This window comes from Heptranchias perlo, chromosome 31 (assembly GCF_035084215.1).
Source record: "Heptranchias perlo isolate sHepPer1 chromosome 31, sHepPer1.hap1, whole genome shotgun sequence".
Lineage (NCBI taxonomy): Eukaryota > Metazoa > Chordata > Chondrichthyes > Hexanchiformes > Hexanchidae > Heptranchias > Heptranchias perlo.
Genome location: NC_090355.1, coordinates 28,460,182 through 28,483,439, shown reverse-complemented (window position 1 = coordinate 28,483,439; position 23,258 = coordinate 28,460,182). Strand labels below are relative to the sequence as shown.

The 23,258-nt window shown below is 41.3% G+C and overlaps 1 protein-coding gene across 1 annotated transcript in view; it reads right to left on the bottom strand.

Annotated features, from left to right (window-relative positions):
• The window catches only part of LOC137300634 (neuronal calcium sensor 1), a 119,388-nt gene that overhangs the window by 16,768 nt on the left and 79,362 nt on the right, over nt 1–23,258 (bottom strand). The gene's annotated exons all lie outside the window — the stretch shown is intronic.

The following is a 23,258-nucleotide window of genomic DNA, read 5'->3' as shown; positions in this document are numbered from 1 at the left end:
TGACTTGTTTGTCATGCTCTTCCATGATGCCAGTGTATTACTTTTAACTGTAAGGCACATACTTATCATTATACTTAACTTTAGTCCTTCCAACAGCATGTGGCATTGCTGCTCCTCCCAGCACTGTCTCCCAGATCCATTCCTTTAGGTGGCCATACAAATAAGCTTTCTATTTACCACCATGTTCCCTGCAGCTAAGTTTTATTTTAGCTGTTTAAGTGCAAGTTTTATGTTAACTTTAAAGTTTTACTTCAAGTATGTTTAACCCCTTGTCTGCCATTCTGGAATCTGCTTCTCCTTTTGTTTTGGCCTCTTTTTTTCCCCCATTGCAGGTGCTCCCCTTCCTGCCTTCCTGGGCCTCTCCTTGACCCTCTTCTCTCCCACCTGCTGACCCTCTCCCCCTTCAACTGTTTCCCAGCACTGAGCCAGGAAAGATAAAGGAGGGACAATTGAAGAGATGGGTGAAAGGGAAAAAGCAATAAAGGGCAGGAATGGATGGGTCAGGGTTAGATGTGCCAGCAGTAGGCAGAACAAGTACACAGCCTCACAGGGAGAGCGGTCATTACAAGGAAAAGACATGCAGCAAAGGGAGAAGGTGTGCGCCTGTGGGAGAAGGTATGTGACTGTAGGAGCAGGCATCTCACGAGGGAAGTGTAATTCCCTCACTTTTCTTTCTGTTTCCACCCTACAGCCTTGAGAGCTACCAACCGCCAACCATCACCCCAGAACCAGCCTATGGGGTTTGCCGATCCTTCTCCCCATGTCCAGTCTAAAGTCTGCCTACATTCCTGGTCAGACCCCCTGTCACACCGCCCCCCCCATCCCCCCCCAACATATGAAGAGAGAAACCAAAGAGGGCAGAAAGCAACATGAAGAGATAGGCGAGAAGTAAAAATTCTTCTCCAGGATGTAAGAATCCACATCATGATGGACATTTCTTTCAATGGCATTTGAAATAGAGCTAGACTGAGACAGACAGTTATTATCAGATGAACTGGCGGAGTTACACAGAGGGCTGAATTTTACTGATTCCACTCTCAAGGTACTACACTTCAAGGCAATGATAAGTTACTGGTACGAATGAATGGAAAACCTTTAAGTGAGAATCTTCTGATTGTCTGGCATGCATAAAACCTAGGTGTGAGAAATTCTGATATTGAACGTTTTTTTCCAATTCAGTCTCAAAAACTGAGGTCATGACTCAACCATGATATTTCTTTTTGAATTAGTAATGTGGACATATCTGGGTTCAAATGTACTACAATGACGCAAGTACAGCTGTAAAGCTTTGTCTCAAATCCTGAGCAATTTGGCATTCATACAGCTATAATTATGTTGCTGGTTTAACATTGCCTCTGGGCTCTGAATGTGCAAAAATAGAACTCTTGAAGTTTGGTCCAGTTGTAATGTCAACTCTCACTTCTATCAAGAGGGTGTTATCAGAGCTTCATGTATTAACACTTATTATTCTTTTCACAGACATAGGCCCCATTTTTAAAAATCTCTTCTCCTGAAAGCTTTTACTGGGGTACAATTCCATGAATGCCAGCTGCCAAGTCATATTTTGCTAGTTTGCCCATTCTTCACATGTAAGCCTACATAGCAAGTCCTCGCGGGCTATTCAATAATAGAATCTGATCCTGCCCACAGACACACACACTTCAAACTCACTGGATAGCTATCAGGAGCGAGCACTCTCCTGAACCTGGCTGACTGAAACTGTGGCATACTTATTGTCATTCAGATAAGTTTTGTGAGAGTCGGAAAAAAGAAAAACTTTGAATTTATATCACGCCTTTCACAACCTCAGAACCTCCCAGAGCACTTTACAGCCAATGATGTACTTTTGAAATGTAGTCACTATTGTAGGAAACACGGCTGCACACAGGTCCCACAAACAGCAATGAAATAATGACTAGATAATCTGTTTTAATGATGTTGCTTGAGGGATAAATATTGGGAGAACTCCCCTGCACTTCTTTGAAATAGTACCATGGGATCTTTTACATCCACCAGAGAGGGAAGACGGGATCTCGGTTTAACGCCTCATCTAAAAGACGCACCTCTGACACTGCAACACTGTCTCAGTACTGCACTGAAGTGTCAGCCTAAATTTTATGCTCAAGTTTCTGGAGTGGGATTTGAACCTACAAACTTCTGACTCAGAGGCGAGAGTGCTACCAACTGAGCCACAGCTAACACCTAGTAACAGCCTGGTAAGGGGAGAACATGGTGCTGATGGGTGCACTTACCAACCTGGATCGGAATATTCACTGTCTGAGTCTTTCAGGTGCTGAGTGCTAGGCTGGAGTAAATACATCCAGGAGCTTGCACTGTTTTGCAAACTAAATGAATCCAGTCCCTCAAAACCATCAAATCCAAAGGCAAGATGAAATTGCCAGCTAGCAGTTACAATGCAGCCAAAATGCATTTACATTCGTGCAGGAACAACACTTGTAAGTGGCCTTGTTTGCAATCACTAAAAATTCAAATAGCCTGCAGGACTATGTAGCATATTTGAGAGACTGGTTTTATCAAAAATAACTGCACAACACTGCTTGCAAAAGTGCAGCATAATGGACGTTTCTGGATCAATAGAGTGCTCTTCATGAGCTTAAACAGGGAATCTGTTAATACATAATCATGCTTTAGAAACTGAAAACTCACAGACCATCTTGCTTCAGGGGCTTGGGAGTGTCAGTACATCTAAAAATCAGTATCAAGGCGACTGAGACATGTAACTTCACATACTGCAGAACTTGCTTTAGCCACAAGGGGGAAACACCTTTATAGCTTATTGAAAGCCTCGCCTGACAGAAACCAGTTACTGTGGATTTGGAATTTCTGGACGTATCTTTGAAAATAGTCTGCAGATCTGAGCATGTTATCACAATTAGATCTTCAACCATGCAGAAGAAAAAACATCTTTCACTCGGTAACCCATCAGATAATTAGCAATTGTTCAATAACTAAAACTTAATTGCATTACATTTTTGTTCAGCAAACCTGTATCAGACAACTGTTAATGGAATAACACATTTTCTGCATAAATATGCAATGCTCAAAATATTGTTACCAATGACTAATGATCTTGTAAGGGAATATAAATTAATTAGCACGAGTGGTTGGAAGTAGCAATATTTCATTCTCTTCCCACAAGTTTTCACCGCATGAGCCAAGTCAGACATGGGACTTCAAACACTTCAGAAAATCACTGTGCATCCTGCAAAACAATGGTTCGTTTCCCTTAGTAAATCAGAATCTATGTTCACTTCACCCTTGACAGAATTTAAATGCTGCAGCAAGCACTGCAGTGATGAGCAGCATGCTTTTTACAATTTATACACATAACCACAAAAGTTAGCGTACTACCACTGTACACCATGTATGGCACAGTACATAGCCACAAACAGTAGCACACTGCTGCTGAATATTGAGTGTAGCACTGTATACAAGCACAAATAGTAGCATACCATCACTGAATACTGCAGCATTCAATTATTTCTTAAATGATTCCAGGGTTTTTGCCTCCACTACTAGATCATGCGTTGATCACTCTATTTGTGAAGACGAACTTCGTGATAGGGGTCCTGAATCTGCCTCCTACTGGTTTGAACCTGCATCCTTCCTTGTCTTCCTCTCGTACATACCTCCAAGATCACTTGTCAGACTCCTTGAGTAATCAAAAAGGCTAATGGAATACTGGCCCTTTATCTCGAGGGTTGGCATTCAAAAGTGAGGAAGTGATGCTCCAATCGTATAGGGCTTTGGTCAGACCCCATATGGAGTACTACGTTCAGCTTTGGACACCGCACCTCAGGAAGGATATATTGGCCAGGGCAGATTCACCAGAATGATACTAGGTCTTAAAGAGTTAAATGATGAGAACAAGTTGCATAAACTTGATTTATATTCCCCTGAGTTTAGAAGGTTGATCTAATTGAGATCATAGAATCATACAGCAAAGAAGGAGGCCATTTGGCCCATCATGTCTGAGCCTGCTCTCTGAAGTGCTATCCAATTAGTCCCACTCGTCTGCTCTTTCCCCACAGCCCTGCAAATTTTTCCTTTTCAAGTATTTATCCAATTCCCTTTTGAAAGTTACTACTGAATCTGCTTCCACCACCCTTTCAGACAGTGCATTCCAGATCATAACAACTCGCTGCGTAAAAAAATTCTCATCTCCCCTCTGGTTCTTCTGCCAATTACCTTAATGTTTAAGATGATTAAAGGAGTTGATAGAGTAGATAGAGAGAAACTAGGGTAGACAGAGAGAAATTATTTCCTCAGGTGGGAGAATCCAGAACTGGGGCATAATCTTAAAATTACAGCTAGGCTATATAGGAATCAAATTAGGAAGCATTTTTTTTTTGCAAAAGTGTAATGTTAATCTGGAATTCTCTTCCCCCAAAAGGCTGTGGATGCTGGGTCAATTGAAATTTTCAAAACTGAATAAATTTTGCTAGATAAGGGTATCATGGGCTGTGGATCAAAGGCGGGTAAATTGAGTTGAGGTACAGATAAGCCACGATCTAATAGAATGGCGGAAAAGGCTCAAGGGGCTTCGCCTGCTCCCATGTTCCTATGCTGACAGGGTGAAAAATCTAGGTTTCTTCCGTCTTTCCTCATAACTCAGATCTTTGCCAGTTGGGATCAGCCTTGTGGCTCTTCTCTGCGCTGCCTGCAGTGCTGGAATGTCTCTTTTGAGTCTCAGTGACCATAACTTGACACAGTATTCATGGTGTGGTCCGACCAGAGCATTGCATAATTTGATCAACATTCTGTTGGCTTTGTTGATTGCTGCTCTGCACACAATCAGAAGCAACAGCACTGCTGCTGTATATTGGGTGTGACACTACTCCATCATACATAGTAGCACACTGTTGCCTTATAGTGAGTGGTCCTTGTATAATCCCAAATAGTAGCAGGCTACCACTGTATACAGAATGCGTCATTGCATACAATTAGAAGCAATAGTATATTTCTGCAGTATGCGAAGTGTGCCACTTTATTGCAGCTTGAGAACTCTACACTGAGCACTTCCTAAGTTCAATCAGCAATGGGCATGATGAGCCAATGCTCTGTCTTTCCCCACTCATCCAAACATGGGGGAAGTTATCACCTGGTACAGTAATTGACTGGTGTGACAGTCATGTATTCCTCTTTGGTCACCAGCACACTAACCCGTAAAAATCCTAAAGCACTGCATTCCATTTGTAAACCATTACATTTCTTTAAATATTTGAGTAAATAAGCCACAAAAAAATTAATGAGGACGAAATAATAGTAAAGTACGAATAGAAGGTGAACCCTGTAATATTTGTACTGGGGGTTCTCTAAGTACACAAACTAGAGTAGAGTTTCTTAGGATTAGTTCTGATCTAGATGGTGTGCACTTTAAATGTTTTTAATACTCATACATGATGGCTCATATCTTAGAACAATCACACAATAAATGGATTGTTTTAAATACCCACATTCGCTACCATAACAGAAAAAAATTAGGAAGAAAAAGCCATGAAGTTCAATAGGCTGACCCTTTTTCATAGATGAATGCCAATCTTACCATCTCCCCCAATCCCTGAAGAGTTGCAGATTCCCTTTTTTTCAAAAAAAATGCATTCTACATTTCTGTTCACTGCTGTTGCTATGCCCAGGCCAGGTTTGGTCACACAAGACTGCAGAGAATTCATAGTCTTCATTTTATTGGATCTGAAGGAAATTAATACGGGTAGCTTGATACAATCAGGCCATTTAACCTTAGGGGTAGCAAAAAAACATCAATCACCCTTGGAAGTTCTGCTTGCAATCAATAGATGCGAAGAACATTGCCAACAAATCTAATGTACATAATTCCAGGAGGCAAAGACCAGGATAAATTTATGAGTCAAAGGCATTGTTTTTTTTTGTTTTCTGAATTTTGTGCTCATCTAAGTGAGGAATGTTAGCACTGGGAATGGAACACTCCTCCAATTGCCACCCTCTACACATTTTCAAAAGTTCCTAAAGCATTTCTGTTTCGCTTCCTTACCCTGCTTGGCATTTATTTTTAGTCTTCTGCCCTGTATAGCACTACGGTGTTTTTTTTTGTAAGTTGCTATAGAAATATAAGCTTTTTTAAAAATTCAATCAGAAGTCCATCCTATACTATCTTTCCTCTTTAAGTAAATAAAGGTGGGGGAGCTGATAAGAGAGTAGCAAGATAAAAAGACTTGAAAGATGATAACTAGTAAGATAATAACTAGTAGGCCAAACTTATGCACACAAAGGAATTGATAAAATGAATTATCTTGAAACTTTGACTAAAAATGCTTGTAATGTTTGACTCAGTAGAGCGGTCTGGAATGGATACTTCAATAACATTAGTGCCTCCCAATTTTCCAGTGTGGGATGTATTGAGTTATACCGTGAGAACTATTAAATTCAAACCATCTTTCCTCGAGTCCACAAAAACTTTTTGGGCAATATGAGCAACAAATAAATATCCCAGTTCACTGACTTAACTGTAAACTATGTTTTTTTATTATTATTCATTCTCAGGGCGTCGGAGACATGGCCAGCATTTATGGCCCATTGGTAGCTACCCTTGAGAATGTCAAGGATAGGTCATGCCTGATGAACCTGATTGAATTTTTTGAAGAGGTGACTAAAGTAGTGGACAGGGGAATGTCTATGGATGTTATTTGCATGAACTTCCAGAAGGCATTCGATAAAGTCCCTCATAAGAGACAGTTGGCTAAAGTTGAAGTTCATGGAATTGAGGGCAAATAATTGACCTGGTTAGGAAATTGGCTGAGCGGCAGGGTAGGGATAATGGGCAGACCATAAGAGATAGGAACAGGAGTAGGTCATTCAGCCCCTTGAGCCTGCTCCGTCATTTAATGAGATCATGGCTGATCTGATTTTTACCTCAATTCCACTTTCTCACCCTTTCCCCATATCCTTTGACTCCCTTGCTGATCCAAAAATTTGTATAACTCAGCCTTGAATGTATTCAATGACTCAGCCTCCACAGCTTTTTGGGGTAAAGAATTCCAAAGATTCACGACCCTCTGGGAGAAGAAATTCCTCCTCATTTCCGTCTTAATCGGGCGACCCCCTTATTCTGAGAGTATGCCCCCTAGTTTTAGATTCCCTCATGAAGGGTAACATCCTCTCAGCATCTACCCTATCGAGTCCCCTCAGAATCTTGTATGTTTCAATAAGATCTCCTCTCATTCTCTAAACTCCTCGAGTATAGACCCAACCTGTTCAATCTTTCCTCATAAGACAACCCTTCCATACCCGGAATCAACCTAGTGAACCTTCTCTGAACTGCCTCCAATGCAAGTATATCCTTCCTTAAATAAGGGCACCAGAACTGTACGCAGTACTCCAGGTGTGGTCTCACCAGCACCCTATACAGTTGTAGCATGACTTCCCTGCTTTTATAATCCATCTCCCTAGAAATAAAGGCCAATATTCCGTTTGCCTTCCGGATTACCTGCCTCACCTGTATGTTAACTTTTTGTGTTTCATGTACGAGGACACCCAGATCCCTCTGTACCGCAGCATTTTGTAGTATTTCTCCATTCAAATAATATTCTGCTTTTTTATTTTTCCTCCCAAAGTGGATGACTTCACATTTTCCCACATTATATTCCATCTGCCAAATTTTTGCCCATTCACTTAACCTGTCAATATCCCTTTGCAGACACTTTGTGTCCTCATCGCAACTTGCGTTTCCACCTATCTTTGTATCATCAGCAAATTTGGCCACAAGACACACTGTTCCTTCATCCGAGTCATTGATATATATATTGTAAATAGTTGAGGTCCCAGCACTGATCCCTGTGGCAGCCCACTAGTTACAGATTGCCATTTTGAAAATGACCCTTTTATCCCGACTCTTGGTGTTCTGTTAGTTAGTGAATCCTCTATCCATGCCAGTATATTACCCCCAACACCACGAGTTCTTATCCTGTGCAGTAATCTTTTATGTGGCACCTTATCGAATGCCATGGGGATATAGCCTAAAAATTAGAACCAGGACTTTCAGGAGTGAAGTTAGGAAACGCTTCTACATGCAAAGACTGATAGAAGTTTGGAACTCTCTTCTGCAAACGGCAGTTGATGCTAGCTCAAATGTTAATTTTAAATCGGAGATTGATAGATTTTTGTTAAGCAAAGGTATTAAGGGATATGGGGCTAGGGTATATAGAGTTAGGTTACAAATCAGCTATGATCTCAATGAATGGCTGAACAGGCTCGAGGGGCTAAATGGCCTACTCTTGTTCCTATAATCTCTCACTCAAACATGATGGATGTATTTCTTATTTTTAAAAATAATGTTGTCAATTCTGGATGAGTTGCATTAATGCTCAAATGATTTCTCAAAAGGAGATCAAAAGTGGTATGAAAATGCCATATAACCCAATATAACAGGACTGAGATCATTTATGTTTCAAGGTCTAAATAGTACTTAACAATGTGAATCACATTTTATTAAAAAACTATGCAGCTAATTTAAGTAATTTCTACATTTGTAAAATTAGGTCACTGTTGCTGAATTGTGTAATCATTTCAGAGGCTAGCAGAGAGGATAGGCAGAAATGGAAAGTGCATAAAAGCATCAAGAGCAAGCGCAATGCACAGGAGATAGACATGCACAGAGGGAGAACTAGAAACATGTTACGAAATGTGAGAGAGTAGTAAAGAAGGCCAACAATATCTTGGAACATATAACCAGAGGGATAGAGTACAAATGCCAAAGGATAACAGTGAGTTTGTGAAGATTAATGGAGTACTGTCTACAGGTTTGGTCACTGTAGATGACCCCAATGGAATAGGCACCTGAGCTACAAGCAAAGACGAAGGAGTTTGGAAATGTTTACATAGGAGAAAAGGTGGCTCAAAAGAGACCTTATTGATATCTAATGGATGTAGATAAACTGAATTTTAATAAGTTGTTTGACATAATCATAGTGGCTTACTGGCAATTCTAGAAGTAGATGTACTGTACACAATGTGTGATTTATTTTCGAAGAGAGTCAAATGCATACTTCCCCCCCAAAAAAATTAGATATATTATACTGATCTGTCTACTACTTCCTATGAGTGAATATAATCCAGTAAACTAGACTGAAAATTATACAGAATCAATCAGTCTAACACTATAAACAAACAGCCTGCATTATATTGATACTCAGGATTGTGGATTAGTACCATAGTCATGTGAATGAACAGTGCACTACCCATTAGTTAGGTGTACAAATATTTTAGAAGCTGTAGCTTTCATTAACTGTGTTTTATATAAAGCTCTACATTTAACTGTTTAACTGTCTTTTGCTGCAATGGCTGCATTTTGCACTTGACTCTAAAAGGTCTCATTTTAAAATCTGACCACAAATTGCAGTTCTCAACTATCGAAAGTGTCATCACATTGCTTTAAGAGTTGCAGCCATTATATCAACACCAATTAGACACAATGGCCCAGAATTTGCTGGAGCAGGGCATCTCGCAGCATGCCACGTTTATTAGATTTTGTTCCTCACCCTACAGCTCAAAAATGTTCTGCACTGCAAATTGCTGGAAGTGCGAGCTGATATCGGCACGGCAAGCTCAATTGGTACCTTGGTGAATGATGTGACCAACGATCTCTCTCCTTAGCCAATTAGATTTAAAGATACAGAATGAAACAGTCAAATTAGATACACAAAGATAAATAAAGGGAAAGAAAGATTGGATAGAGAGAGAAAAAAAAGAGAAAGAAAGGAAAAAAAAATTAAAATTTGAAACCTCTAGGAACAACTTACTACCTGCAGGAACGAGACCCCAGTTTCAATTGTTCCCATTCTGGGCCGGAGAGGTTGAGGGGCCTTGCAGGAACATAAATCTAGTCATTGAAAGGGCCCTTACGTTGTTAAGTACCAGCCGTAACTATCTGCGATGAGTTTAATTCAATTTAACAGCGCAAATGCAGCAATTTCTTGAAACTCATGGGGAGGTTGAAGGCGAGCTCACGTTTTTGCAAGGCTAATTTGAGCAGCAATTTGTGGCAATTCATAACCCTCCATATATCTATTTCTCACCACAAACTGCTGGGTTATTTACACACTAATAACGGCGTGTACATTAAACTTGCCGTTACATTCCCAGCAAATTCTGGGCAATATCGCGCAATGGGAGCCATTCACAATATGCTGTTCCAATTCTGAATGTATATTTTGTTTTCAGCCACCTTGAAAGCAATGATTGTCAATGAATTCATTATCAATGACTTATGACAACGTTTGCACAAGAGAATTAACCCTGCAGCAACAATATTAGAATAGTTATCAAGGAATAATCACAACCGATTACTAGAAAATGCATAATAAAAGACAGTTTTGGGATTCCATTCATTGTCAGCATCAAGGCCTCCCACATCATTTATACCACAGATTAGACAGAGACTAAGCTCCATCCACACTGCCCAAATAATGTGCCGTAACACAACTTCATAAGAGCAACCTCCTCCGCACTAGTGTGACATTTCCATTTCCCACATCAGCCATCCAAGTGACCTGTATGAGCAAGACTGACAATTACTGATAAATTATGAGCAGTTTTTTCTAGAAGGGGAGTGAGTGCCCAAACTCATTTCAGTCAAGACTAAATTGTGAGAAAACTGTCATCCCATCAGACTTGGATGCATTCAATTTCAGATAAGTCAGTGTTGCAACTTCCCTATTTTTAAATAGCTAGGAACCAAATTTTGCTTGTATACATTATAAAATATTGCTGCGCGTGGACATACACACACAAAGAAAGAAAATAAAAAATTTGAATTTATATCGTGCCTTTCATGACCACAGGATGTCCTAAAGCTCTTTACAACCAATGAACTAATTTTGAAATATAGTCACTGTTGCAATGTAGGAAACGAGGCAGCCAATTTGTGCACAGCAAGGTCCCACAAACAGCAATGTGATAATGGCCAGATAATCTGTTTTTAGTGATATTGGTTGAGGGATAAATGTTGGCCAGCTCATCGGGGAGAGCTCCCCTGCTCTTCCTCGAATAGTGGCCTGGGATCTTTACGTCTACCTGAGAGGCCGATGGGGCCTCGATTTAACATCTCATCCGAAAGGCATTGCAGCACTCCCTCAGTACTACACTGATGTGTCAGCCTAGATTACGTGCTCAAGTCTCTGGAGTGGTATTTGAACCCAGAACCTTGACTCAGAAGCGAGAGTGCTACCAGTGAGATAAGGCTGACACATGCACACACTCTTCATTTTCCAATTTCAGAGTCAAAATGAATGACGCCCATCTACAGGCTCAACTTTTCTATCCTTCAATAAAGCTACTGTACAATCTCCGTATCCATTATTTGCATTCAGTGGCTGACTAGCTCGCAACAAGATAACTCATAGGCAAAATGTTCCTATGCTAATGAATTAGCTTTAATAATATTGGTTGTTGGTGGCCAATCATCTCAGCCCCCAGGTCACTGCTGCAGGAGTTCCTCAAGGTAGTGTCCTAGGCCCAACCATCTTCAGCTGCTTCATCAATGTCCTTCCCTCCATCATAAGGTCAGAAATGGGAATGTTCGCTGATGATTGCACAGTGTTCAGTTCCATTCGCAACCCCTCAGATAATGAAGCAGTCCGAGCCCGCATGCAGTAAGACCTGGACAACATCCAGGCTTGGGCTCATAAGTGGCAAGTAACATTCGCGCCAGACAAGTGCCAAGCAATGACCATCTCCAACAAGAGAAAGTCTAACCACCTCCCCTTGACATTCAACGGCATTGCCATCGCCGAATCCCCCACCATCAACATCCTGGGGGTCACCATTGACCAGAAACTTAACTGGACCAGCCATATAAATACTGTGGCTACAAGAGCAGGTCAGAGGCTGGGTATTCTGCAGCGAGTGACTCACCTCCTGACTCCCCAAAGCCTTTCCACCATCTACAAGGCACAAGTCAGGAGTGTGATGGAATACTCTCCACTTGCCTGGATGAGTGCAGCTCCAACAACAGTCAAGAAGCTTGACACCATCCAGGACAAAGCAGCCTGCTTGATTGGCACCCCATCCACCACCCTAAACATTCACTCCCTTCACCACCGGCGCACTGTGGCTGCAGTGTGTACCATCCACAGGATGCACTGCAGCAACTCGCCAAGGCTTCTTCGATAGCACCTCCCAAACTCGCGACCTCGACCACCTAGAAGGACAAGAGCAGCAGGTACATGGGAACAACACTACCTGCACGTTCCCCTCCAAGTCACACACAATCCTGACTTGGAAATATATCGCCGTTCCTTCATCGTCGCTGGGTCAAAATCCTGGAACTCCCTTCCTAACAGCACTGTGGGAGAACCTTCACCATACGGACCACAGCAGTTCAAGAAGGCAGCTCACCACCACCTTCCCAAGGGCAATTAGGGATGGGCAATAAATGCCGGCCTCGCCAGCGACAGCCACATCCCATGAACGAATAAAAAGAAATATTTTCTTAGACTGTAAATCATAAGCAATTCATTATCTTGTTTTGGTAATTGATAAACAACTCACAACCATTGCATTGGAAAGTCTGTGATCCTTATTTTGGCTGCTAACAGAGACTGTTAATAAGAAACTGGGACACAGGTTGGCAAGTGAGGTTTTTGAAACTGGATGCTGCGCAAGCAGTTAGATTTTTATAACAGAAAGTTGCGAAGGCTTTAACCAAGACTAAGAGGTTAGAAATGCAGGAGGAACAGTTAGAGCTCACCATGTTTAAGTCAAACAAGATGACCCACAGACATGGGAAGTGTGCAGCATTCTTTTTGTGACATTATGCGAAGATAAGTAGTACTGTTTAAATTAAGTGAGTCCCATCACGCGTGCAGTTCTGCATGTTCCCCTTACTGTAAAATAAAGCACCTTATGGATTTGTATCAGATCCCATCTCACTAAGTGTTCACTCAGTCTGCCTTAGAAGAGATTGAAGCTGTCCACAGGCAAAAGGTACAAATATTCAGTTCAGGTCAGAAGTGGGTAATATAGTTATGCCCCTGAGTTATGCTATTGCACAAGTAGATATGGAGCAGTGTGAGTCCATTCCCACCAAGGTAAGACGCTCAGACCACTTGAGAGCAACTGTCACCATCGAACCCGAGAAGCTATCTATGACAGACCTGAATTTGTAACCAGAACCCTTATCATCACCCCAACTGATATCAGGTAATTCGGCATGGATTGGGGATCAATCCTGGGACTGCTTGGTCAGTTTAGCTTAATACGACATAGGTGGCACATTTACCCACTGCAACATGAGGTCATCCACTCTAGGTTTACTTTATTACCAATTCCGATATTATGAAAAAACTGATAACACTTAGAAAATCATGAACCACAAGCACAGTATCATTACTGCGAGTTACAAGGTGAAGTTTCGTTGTTTGCTTTAGGATAACTAAAATTTCATCCTAGACAAGCATCTTTGGACGCTACTCCTCAGGGACAACATGCCTGTCAAACTCTCCAGTCCAATTATGCATCTGCTAGTTACAATGTCATGGAACCAGTTATACTCTTTCCTAACCATGAAATCCCTACTTATAACCTTTCAAAGAATTGTGAATTGGTTTCAAACTTCATGCAGTATTCCTTGGATCATTTTCACAAAGAAAAAAATTGAGACACCTTCGCAGACTCTGCAATAAAAAGAACTATTAGAAATATAATCTGTCAAGGAACTTAAAAATGCCAAAACTCTAATTCCTATGAATACACAATTCCCACATGCAAACACCTCAAAAATTGACCTTTTTTGACTGCTCCTTATGGATCTGGCTGGCACATATATTGAACATGAGCAATGCAGAGGCAATTAGTGAAAGCTAACTCCACACATAGATAAAGATCGGTGGGCTGGTCTGTCCAGAAAGCTCCATTTTCCTGGGCAGACTTTCCCTCCTGCTCACACGGCAAATACTGCTGTGAAATTCATCACTGAAATGAATTACATTTCTGCTGAGGATCTCAAGATTGCACCTAATTCAGTGAAGGAGAGGGGAGGAAAAAACAATCAATCTGCAGCATAAACAGGATACAGTCCAACAGCTTTAAAATATTTTACCTTCTGTTTCTCACAAACTAACCTTGATTTCTAAATATTCTCATTGTAGTAATCCTCAGTAAAAGGAATTAAAGAATGGTATCTAGCTCACAATTTTTGATGTTATCTCTTTTCATCTATTCCTCATTGATTGCAGTAGTCACAAGAGTCCTCAAGGGTTGATAACCTAAATAAGGGCTTAGAAAATTCTACCCCATATCTCTATTGAAGGTACAGCAATTGTAAATAGAGCAAGCTGGGTGGGGTTAATTCACTAAATTACATTTGTAGTTTTCTTGCCTTCCTCTCATTTTCCCTTTAACATCATGTGATTTTTGTTGGCTTTTTCTCCTTTTGTTTCTGCAAGACTGTGGTTATATTGGTCTCCGAGTGGTAGGTATAGAGTGCAATTTGCAGTTGGCAAGAATACTATATCACTGGGTTGCAATTGTACTCTGGCCACTGAGAGACAGATCTGTGCTGGCATGCCTACAAGTAAGTGTAGAGCTGCGCTCACAGCTGGTAAATACTTAATGTTTTGAGAGTGTGTGATCATCTAACTCAGTACCCTGTTCCTGCTTTTTCCCCATATCCCTTGATCCCTTTAGCATTAAGAAATATATCTATCTCCTTCTTGAATACATCTCATGACTTGGCCTCCACTGCCTTCTGTGGTAGAGAATTCCACAGGTTCACCACCCTCTGAGTGAAGAAATTTCTCTGCATCTCGGTTCTAAATGGCATACCCCATATCCTGAGACTGTGATCCCTGGTTCTGGACTCCCCAGCCATCGGGAACATCCTCCCTGCATCGAGTCTGTCTAGTCCTGTTAGAATTTTATATGTTTCGATGAGATCACCTCTCATTCTTCTAAACTCTAGTGAATATAGGCCTAGTCGACCTAATCTCTCCTCATACATCAGTCCTGCCATCCCAGGAATCAGTCTGGTAAACCTTCGTTGCATTCCCTCCATGGCAAGGACATCCTTCCTCAGATAAGGAGACCAAAACTGCACACAATACTCCAGATGTGGTCTCACCAAGGCCCCATACAACTGCAGTAAGACATCCCTGCTTCTGTACTCACATCCTCTTACAATGACGGCCAACATACCATTCGCCTTCCCAACTGCTTGCTGCACCTGAATGCTCGCTTTCAGTGACTGGTGTACAAGGACACCCAGGTCTCGTTACACCTCCCCTTTTCCCAATCTATCACCATTCACATAATAATCTGCCTTTCTGTTTTTACAACCAAAGTGGATAACCTCGCATTTATCCACGTTATACTGCATCTGCCATGTTCTTGCCCACTCACCCAACTTGTCTAAATCACATTGGAGCCTCTTTGCAACCTCCTCACAGCTCACATTCCACCCCAGCTTTGTGTCATCTACAAACTTGGAAATATTACATTTAGTTCCCTCATCCAAATCATTGATATACATTGTGAATAGCTGGGCCCCAAGCACTGATTCCTGCGGTACCCCACTAGTCACTGCCTGCCACCCGGAAAAAGACCCGTTTATTCCTACTCTCTGTTTCCTGTCTGTCAACCAATTCTCAATCCATGCCAGTATATTCCCCCCAATCCCATGTGCTTTAATTTTGCACACTAACCTCTTGTGTGGCACCTTATCAAAAGCCTTCTGAAAATCCAAATACACCACATCCCTGGTTCTCCCCTATCTATTCTACTAGTTACATCCTCAAAAAACTCCAGTAGATTTGTTAAGCATGATTTCCCTTTCATAAACCCATGCTGACTTTGTCCAAACCCGTTAAAGCCCTCCAAGTGTTCTGTTATCACATCTATTATAATAGACCATTTTCCCCATTACTGATGTTAGGCTAACTGGTCTGTAATTCCCTGTTTTTTCTCTCCCTCCCTTGATGGTCTCTATTACATTCCACAGCAACAGTACAATTGCATCTTAAGTTACCTTCACTAACTTCCATCTCCAAATAAGGACTATCACCCATCTCTCTCTATACTATGTTTAAATTGGATTGGGATCATTTTCATTTTGTAAACTGTAATTAGAAAAAAGTGAAGACTGTTCTAAATGGGACTTATAAATTAGAGAATCCTTAGCTACTTCGAAACATTGTCTACACCAACCAGTGTGCCCACAAAAAACATCATCAATTTCCCTTCAAGCTCTGTGCCCACTAAGATGGAGGGATCTAGCCCTCCTAACTCAGCTTGTCCACCAAAGGGTGGAAAGCCAGTTATCAACCCCACAAGCCAAAGTGCATCTACCAAAAAGTAGAGAGCCATCTACCAAACGGTGGAGAGCTGTTGTAATGTAACACCTTTTCCTGCAACTTGACAATTCTACTCCTTGACATTCACTCACCAAACACATTATCTTTGAACACAATATTATTGAAATTAAAAACTTGTGAAGTTGAAAACTTGCAATTTTTTTAAAGCAACTAGTATATTTCCAGTCTCCTTGATTCACAGTACACAATATGATGGCAAAGTAACAATCTTTTGATCCCCATACATATACTTCTACAGCTCTATCACTATGGTGTCAGCTTGGCTAAGTAGAAGCATTCCTGCCTTTGAATCAGAAGATTGTGGGTTCAGGCCCTACTCCAGGACCTGATCACACAATCTAGGCTGAAACTTCAGTGCAATACAGAGGGAGTGCTTATTGTTGCAGGTGCTATCTTTCTGATGAGACGTTTAACCAAGGCCCTGTCTGCCTTTTCAGGTGGACATAAAAAATCTTGAGGCACTATTCAAAGAAGAGCAGGGGAGTTCTCTTGGTATCTTGACCAATGTTTATCCCATATCAACACCAGCAAAAATGGATTAGCCAGTCATTTATCCCATTGCTGTTTGTGGGACCTTGCTGCCTTGTAAACTGGCTGCCACTTTTTCATACATTACAGCAATGACTGCACTTCAAAAGTAATTCATTGGCTGCGACACACATTTGAACATCCTGAGGATGTGAAAGCGCTATGTAAATGAAAGTTGTTTCTTAGTACGCTCCTAATCCCCAGCAGTTCACATCAGTAGCCAATAAACATAAAATACCATGATGTACAAAGTTCCATGAGATACATATCACACTCTGAACTACGTAACTGCCTCACAGCACAGCACATACAACAGATGTAGTAAGCACACTTGCAAAGATTAATGTTTCAAATAAATTGTTGCAATATTTGAAAGTTATGCATCTGATGCCAACACATGGCTCATGTTTTGGTAAATCACTCAGTTATTACACATTACATAAAATATAAACTTCGAGCATTTTTCTGAAAACCAATGTGCACCCCATAATCGGTGAAAACCCAAGTAGTTTAATAAGGTGAAGATGCTAGACATGCTAGTAGAGTTCAAAATAAACAAATCTCAAGGATTTTTTTTTATCCTAGGCTATAAGAGGCAAGGGATGCGATTTGTGAGGTGCTGACAGTGACCACGAAAGTGCTGTTGGATGTTGGGGCGATTCCACTAGATCCAACCACCGACGTGAGTCCGGCATGGAGTGTTGCCTCCCTGGTGCCAGGGTAAAGGACATCCCTGAGAGGGTGCAGAACATTTTGAGGGGGGAAGAGGAACAGCCAGAAGTTGTGGTCCATGTGGGAACCAATGACATAGGAAGGAAAAGGGTCGAGGTCCTGCAGTCAAAGTTTCAGGAGCTCGGGAGGAAGTTAAAAAGCAGGACCTCAAAGGTAGTAATCTCTAGATTACTCCCAGTGCCTCGCGCTAGTGAGTATAGGAATAGTAGAATAAGACAGGTTAATGCTTGGCTGCAGCAATGATACAGGGGGGAGGGCTTCAGATTCCTAGGGCATTGGAACCAGTTCCGGGGCAGGAGGGATCTGTTCAAGGTGGACGGGTTACACCTCAACAGAGCTGGGACCAATGTCCTCGCAGGGAGGTTAATTAGTGCTGTGGGGGAGGGTTTAATCCAATTTAGCAGGAAGACGGGCACCAGAATGAAACATTAGAGAGGAGAATCAAGGTGCACAGAGGACTGAAAGGGACAAGTAGCACTAGAGTAAAGAATAGTTCAGAGATAGGAGGGATCAGACAGGGGGCAAATGCAAGGCAGTCTAAGATGAGATTGAAGTGCATGTGCGTAAAGGCACGTAGCGTGGTAAATAAAGTTGGTGAGCTGCAGGCTCAAGTCGCCACGTGGGACTATGATATCCTGGCAATAACAGAGACTTGGCTCAAAGGAGGGGAGGATTGGGTACTTAAAATTCCTGGCTGCAAGGTATTCAGTAAAGATAGGGAAGGAAAGAAAGGAGGGGGGGTGGTGGTGGCAGTATTGATCAAAGAAACTATTATAGCACCGGAAAGGGATGATGTAGTTGAGGGGTCAAAGACAGAATCTATTTGGTTAGAATTAAGGAATAATAGAGGAGCTATTACATTACTGGGTATATACTATAGGCCACCAAATAGTGGGAAGGAGATAGAGGAGAACATTTGCAAGTAAATTACAGAAAGATGCAGGAACTATAGAATAGTAATAATGGGGGACTTCAATTATCCCAATGTAGACTGGGACAGTAACAGTGTAAAGGGCAAAGAGGGGGAGGAATTCCTGAAATGCGTTCAAGACAACTTTCTGGAACAGTGTGTTTCCAGCCCAATCAGGAAGGAAACAGTGCCCGATCTAGTTCTGGGGAATGAAGAGGGGCAGATGGAGCATGTTTCAGTGGGGAAGCATTTGGGGAACAATGATCATAATACCATTAGGTTTAGAATAGTTATGGAAAAGGACAAGGAACAATCAAATGTGAAAATGCTTAACTGGAGGAGGGCAAATTTCAGTGAGTTAAAAAGGGATCTTGCCATGGTGGATTGGAATCAAAAATTGGTAGGCAAAATAGTAATTGAATAATGGGCGGCCTTCAAGAAGGAGTTGGTTTGGATACAGAGTAGACACATCCCTACGAATGGGAAAGAAAGGGAATCCAAAGCTAGAGCTCCCTGGATGACTAAAGATATAGAGATTAAAATGAAACAGAAAAAGGAGGCTTATGGTGAATGTAAGTTTCATAATACAGTACAGAACAAGGCTGAATACAGAAAGTACAGAGGAAATCAAAAAAAGGGAATAAGAGGGGCAAAGAGAGTGTATGAGAATAGATTAGCGGCTAACATAAAAGGGAACCCAAAAGTCTTTTATAAACATATAAATAGTAAAAGGATAGTCAAAGGAAGCGTGGGACTAATTTGGGACAAAGAAGGAGATCTTCTTGTGAAGGCAGAGGGCATGGCTGAGGCACTAAATGTATCCTTCGCATCTGTCTTCACTAAAGAATATGCTGCCATTGGAGCAGTAAAGGAGGAGGTAGTAGCGATATTGGATAGGATTAAAATAGATAAAGAGGAGGTACTTAAAAGATTGGCAGAAAAGTCACCCGGTCCAGATGGGATGCATCCTAGGTTACTGAGGGAAGTATGGGTGGAAATTGCAGAGGCTCTGGCCACAATCTTCCAATCCTCCTTAGATATGGGGACGGTGCCGGAGGACTGCAGGAATGCAAATGTTACACCCCTGTTCAAAAAAAGGGGAGAGGGATAAACCCGGCAAATACAGGCCAGTCAGCCTAACGTCAGTGGTGGGGAAACTTTTAGAGACAATAATCCGGGACAAAATTAATTGGCACTTGGAAAAGTATGGGCTAATAAATGAAAGTCATCACGGATTTGTTAAAGGAAAATCGTGTTTGACTAACTTGATTGAGTTCTTTTATGAAGTAACGGAGAGGGTTGATGAGGGTAGTGCAATTGATGTTGTGTATATGGACTTTCAAAAGGCATTTGATAAAGTACCACATAATAGACTTGTTAGCAAAATTAAAGCCCATGGGTTTAAAGGGACAGTGGCAGCGTGCATACAAAATTGGCTAGGGGACAGAAAGCAGAGAGGGAAGTATACAGTGGTGTTCCCCAGGGGTCAGTATTAGGACCACTGATCTTTTTGACATATATTAATGATCTGGACTTGGGTGTAGAGGATAAAATTTCAAAGTTTGCAGATGACACAAAACTCGGAAATGTAGTAAAGAATGTGGAGGATATTAATAGACTTCAGGAGGACGTAGGCAGACTGGTGAAATGGGCAGACACATGGCAGATGAAATTTAATGCAGAGAAGTGTGAAGTGATGCATTTTGGTAGGAAGAATGAGGAGAGGCAATATAAACTAAATGGCACCATTTTAAAGGGGGTGCAGGAACAGAGAGACCTGGGGGTACACATACACAAATCTTTAAAGGTGGCAGGACAAGTTGACGAGGCTGTTTAAAAAAAAAACCATATGGGATCCTGGGCTTTATTAATAGAGGCATAGAGTACAAAAGCAAGGAAGTTATGCTAAACCTTTATAAAACACTGGTTAGGCCTCAGCTGGGGTACTGCGTTCAGTTCTGGGCACCACACTTTACGAAGGATGTCAAGGCTTTAGAGAAGGTGCAGAAGAGATTTACTAGAATGGTGCCAGGAATGAGGGACTTCAGTTATGTGGAGAGACTGGAGAAGCTGGGGTTGTTCTCCTTAGAACAGAGAAGGCTCATGGGTGATTTGATAGAGGTGTTCAAAAGCACAATCGGTTTTGATAATAAGGAGAAACTGTTGCCAGTGGCAGAAGGGTTCGCAACCAGCGGACACAGATTTAAGGCGATTGGGGAAAGAGCCAGAGGCGACATGAGGAAACATTTTTTGATGCAGAGAGTTGTAATAATCTGGAATGCACTGCCTGAAAGGGTGGTGGAAGCAGATTCAGTAGTAACTTTCAAAAGGGAATTGCATAAATACTTGAAGGGAAAAAAATTTACAGGACTATTGGGAAAGAGCAAGGGAATGGGACTAATTGGACAGCTCCTTCAAAAAGCCGGCACAGGCATGATGGGCTGAATGGCCTCCTCCTGTGCTGTACCTACTATGATTGGTAATCAACTTCAAAAAAGGTGACAAAACAGAACCAGGCAACTACAGACCCATTAGTCTCTCAATTGTGCACTGTAAAAAAACAGAATTATCAGGAGCATTCCTACATGATAGTAATCTAGTAAATAGCAGTCAACCTGGATTCAGAAGAGGACAGTACTGCCTGAACAGCCTCTTTTTTGAGGAGGAACATGAACTAAAGGCTACTATTTAAGGATTGAAGGTAAAACCTGAAATGGATAAGACATGGGCTGAGAGTTAGAAAGCAACAGCTGCTTACTAGTGGAGTAATGTTAGAGTGAGCGGCAGGAGAGCTGCAAGGATCGCTATTGGGACAACAGTGGGTTTTTAAACTTACATTAACTACTTGTTCAAATTCATAGTTGATATAAAACTTGGTAATGGGCAGTTGAATCTAAGGAAGCAGTCATGGGCCATGCTTAATAGCTTGCTAGAGTTAGTGGCTCCAGATATGTGGGTCTCTCACAACTGGCACTAATTACAAAAGCATCATGACTCTGGCAAAGTTACTTAACGGTTGCTTCTGGCTGTGCAAGGCATGTGTGTTAGGAGCCGGTAGCTCTAGCACGCCACTAAACCAATAAAAAACAGCTTAAGAAATAGACAGTGGCTGTGATGTGGGTCCAGTAGGATCTTTCTGGATTGATATGTTCGGATGAGATGAATGGACTTCCTCATCTGTACTATAATTGTAAAATCTAAAAAAAATCTGTTTGGTGATGTGTTCCCAACGAAATCCCAAAAAATGTTTGTGGTGGAATACTCATATTCACAAACTAAGGCACTAATAAGCACAAACCACTATGGGTTATAGAAAAGCTCTTCATAATATTACAGTTGTTGAAAATACTCTGCTGCTTCACTGTGAGCATTCTATGATCACAGTGAAGCAGCAGAGTATTTTAGGGGCCGGGGTTAGTCAAAGACACACTCACCTGACGAAGGAGAAAGCCTCCGAAAGCTTGTGATTTTCAAATAAAACTGTTGGACTATAACCTGGTGTTGTAAGATTCCTTACATTTGTCCACCCCAGTCCATCACCGGCATCTCCACATCACATCATTTTTAAGCACAAGTCTCAAAAATGAGGTAAATATGCTGGCATTAGCTTGGAAGCCAAAAAATTTCTTTAAAGTTTTGCAATTTTAAAAAAATTACAGAGGAGGTGTATTTTTAGACAGAAACTCCAGTACAAGGCATTGGGCATTCATTTTGAAAAGCCAAAATCTTCAACAGACTGAAACCTTCCACTCCCCATTTTTATTAGTATGCATAAGTGATGTCCCATTACCATTTGAGCACTCAATGAAATGTAATTTAAACTTTCAGCTGTTACAAGAAACGTATGCAAGGAACTGTGCCACAGAATGTGACCAATATTTCACTGAATGAATATTTTGCAAAATGAATAAAATGTTATGGAAAACAGGTTGATTGCTCACTTAAGAGTAGAGATAAAAAGAAAACTCTGAATATTGGAAATCTAAAATAAAACAGAAAATGCTGGAAATGCAGAATAGGTCCCATCAGCAGGTGAACATTTCTGAACAGGTAAGTCCCATCTGACATATTAACCTATTTTTTATTGCTAGTTGAATTAGTTATTAAATGTCATCCATAACTTTCTAATTGTAGCCCTGAAAAGCATCAGAAAAGGTAATAAAATGCAATTAGAATCGATAAATTTACAATTTACCCTGCTGCCAGTCCAGGCAACTGCTAAATGCTGCTTAATGTTAATCTAATTGCTTCATTGCAACACTGATCAATAAACAATTGATTAATTATTTTATTGCAAGCTTTGTCCAGTACAACTCTCCAATATGTACAAAGTGGTGGAAGTCTTGGTAAACAATGATGTCAGACTCTGCTCACTGAAGGAAATAGTGAACTATACTGGGGAACTTAAAATAGGCTGTTGGGGGAATAAAAATACTTTGGTCTTGATAAAGAAAGGTGCATTTCCAGGAAACATCATAGGATTAAAGGTTATTTACAATATTGTGATCTAGGTGTCAGCCTTGGCTCGGTGGTAGCATTCCCTCTCCAAGTCAGAAGGTTGTGCTCAAGCCTCCAGAAGCTTAAGCACATAATCTAGGCTGGCACTAAAATGCAGTACTTTTGGAGGAGCTGTATTTCAGGTGAAACATTAAACTGAGTCCCTGTCTGCCCTCTCAGGCGAATGCAAAAGATCCCACAACACTATTCATAGAGGAGCAGGAGAGTTC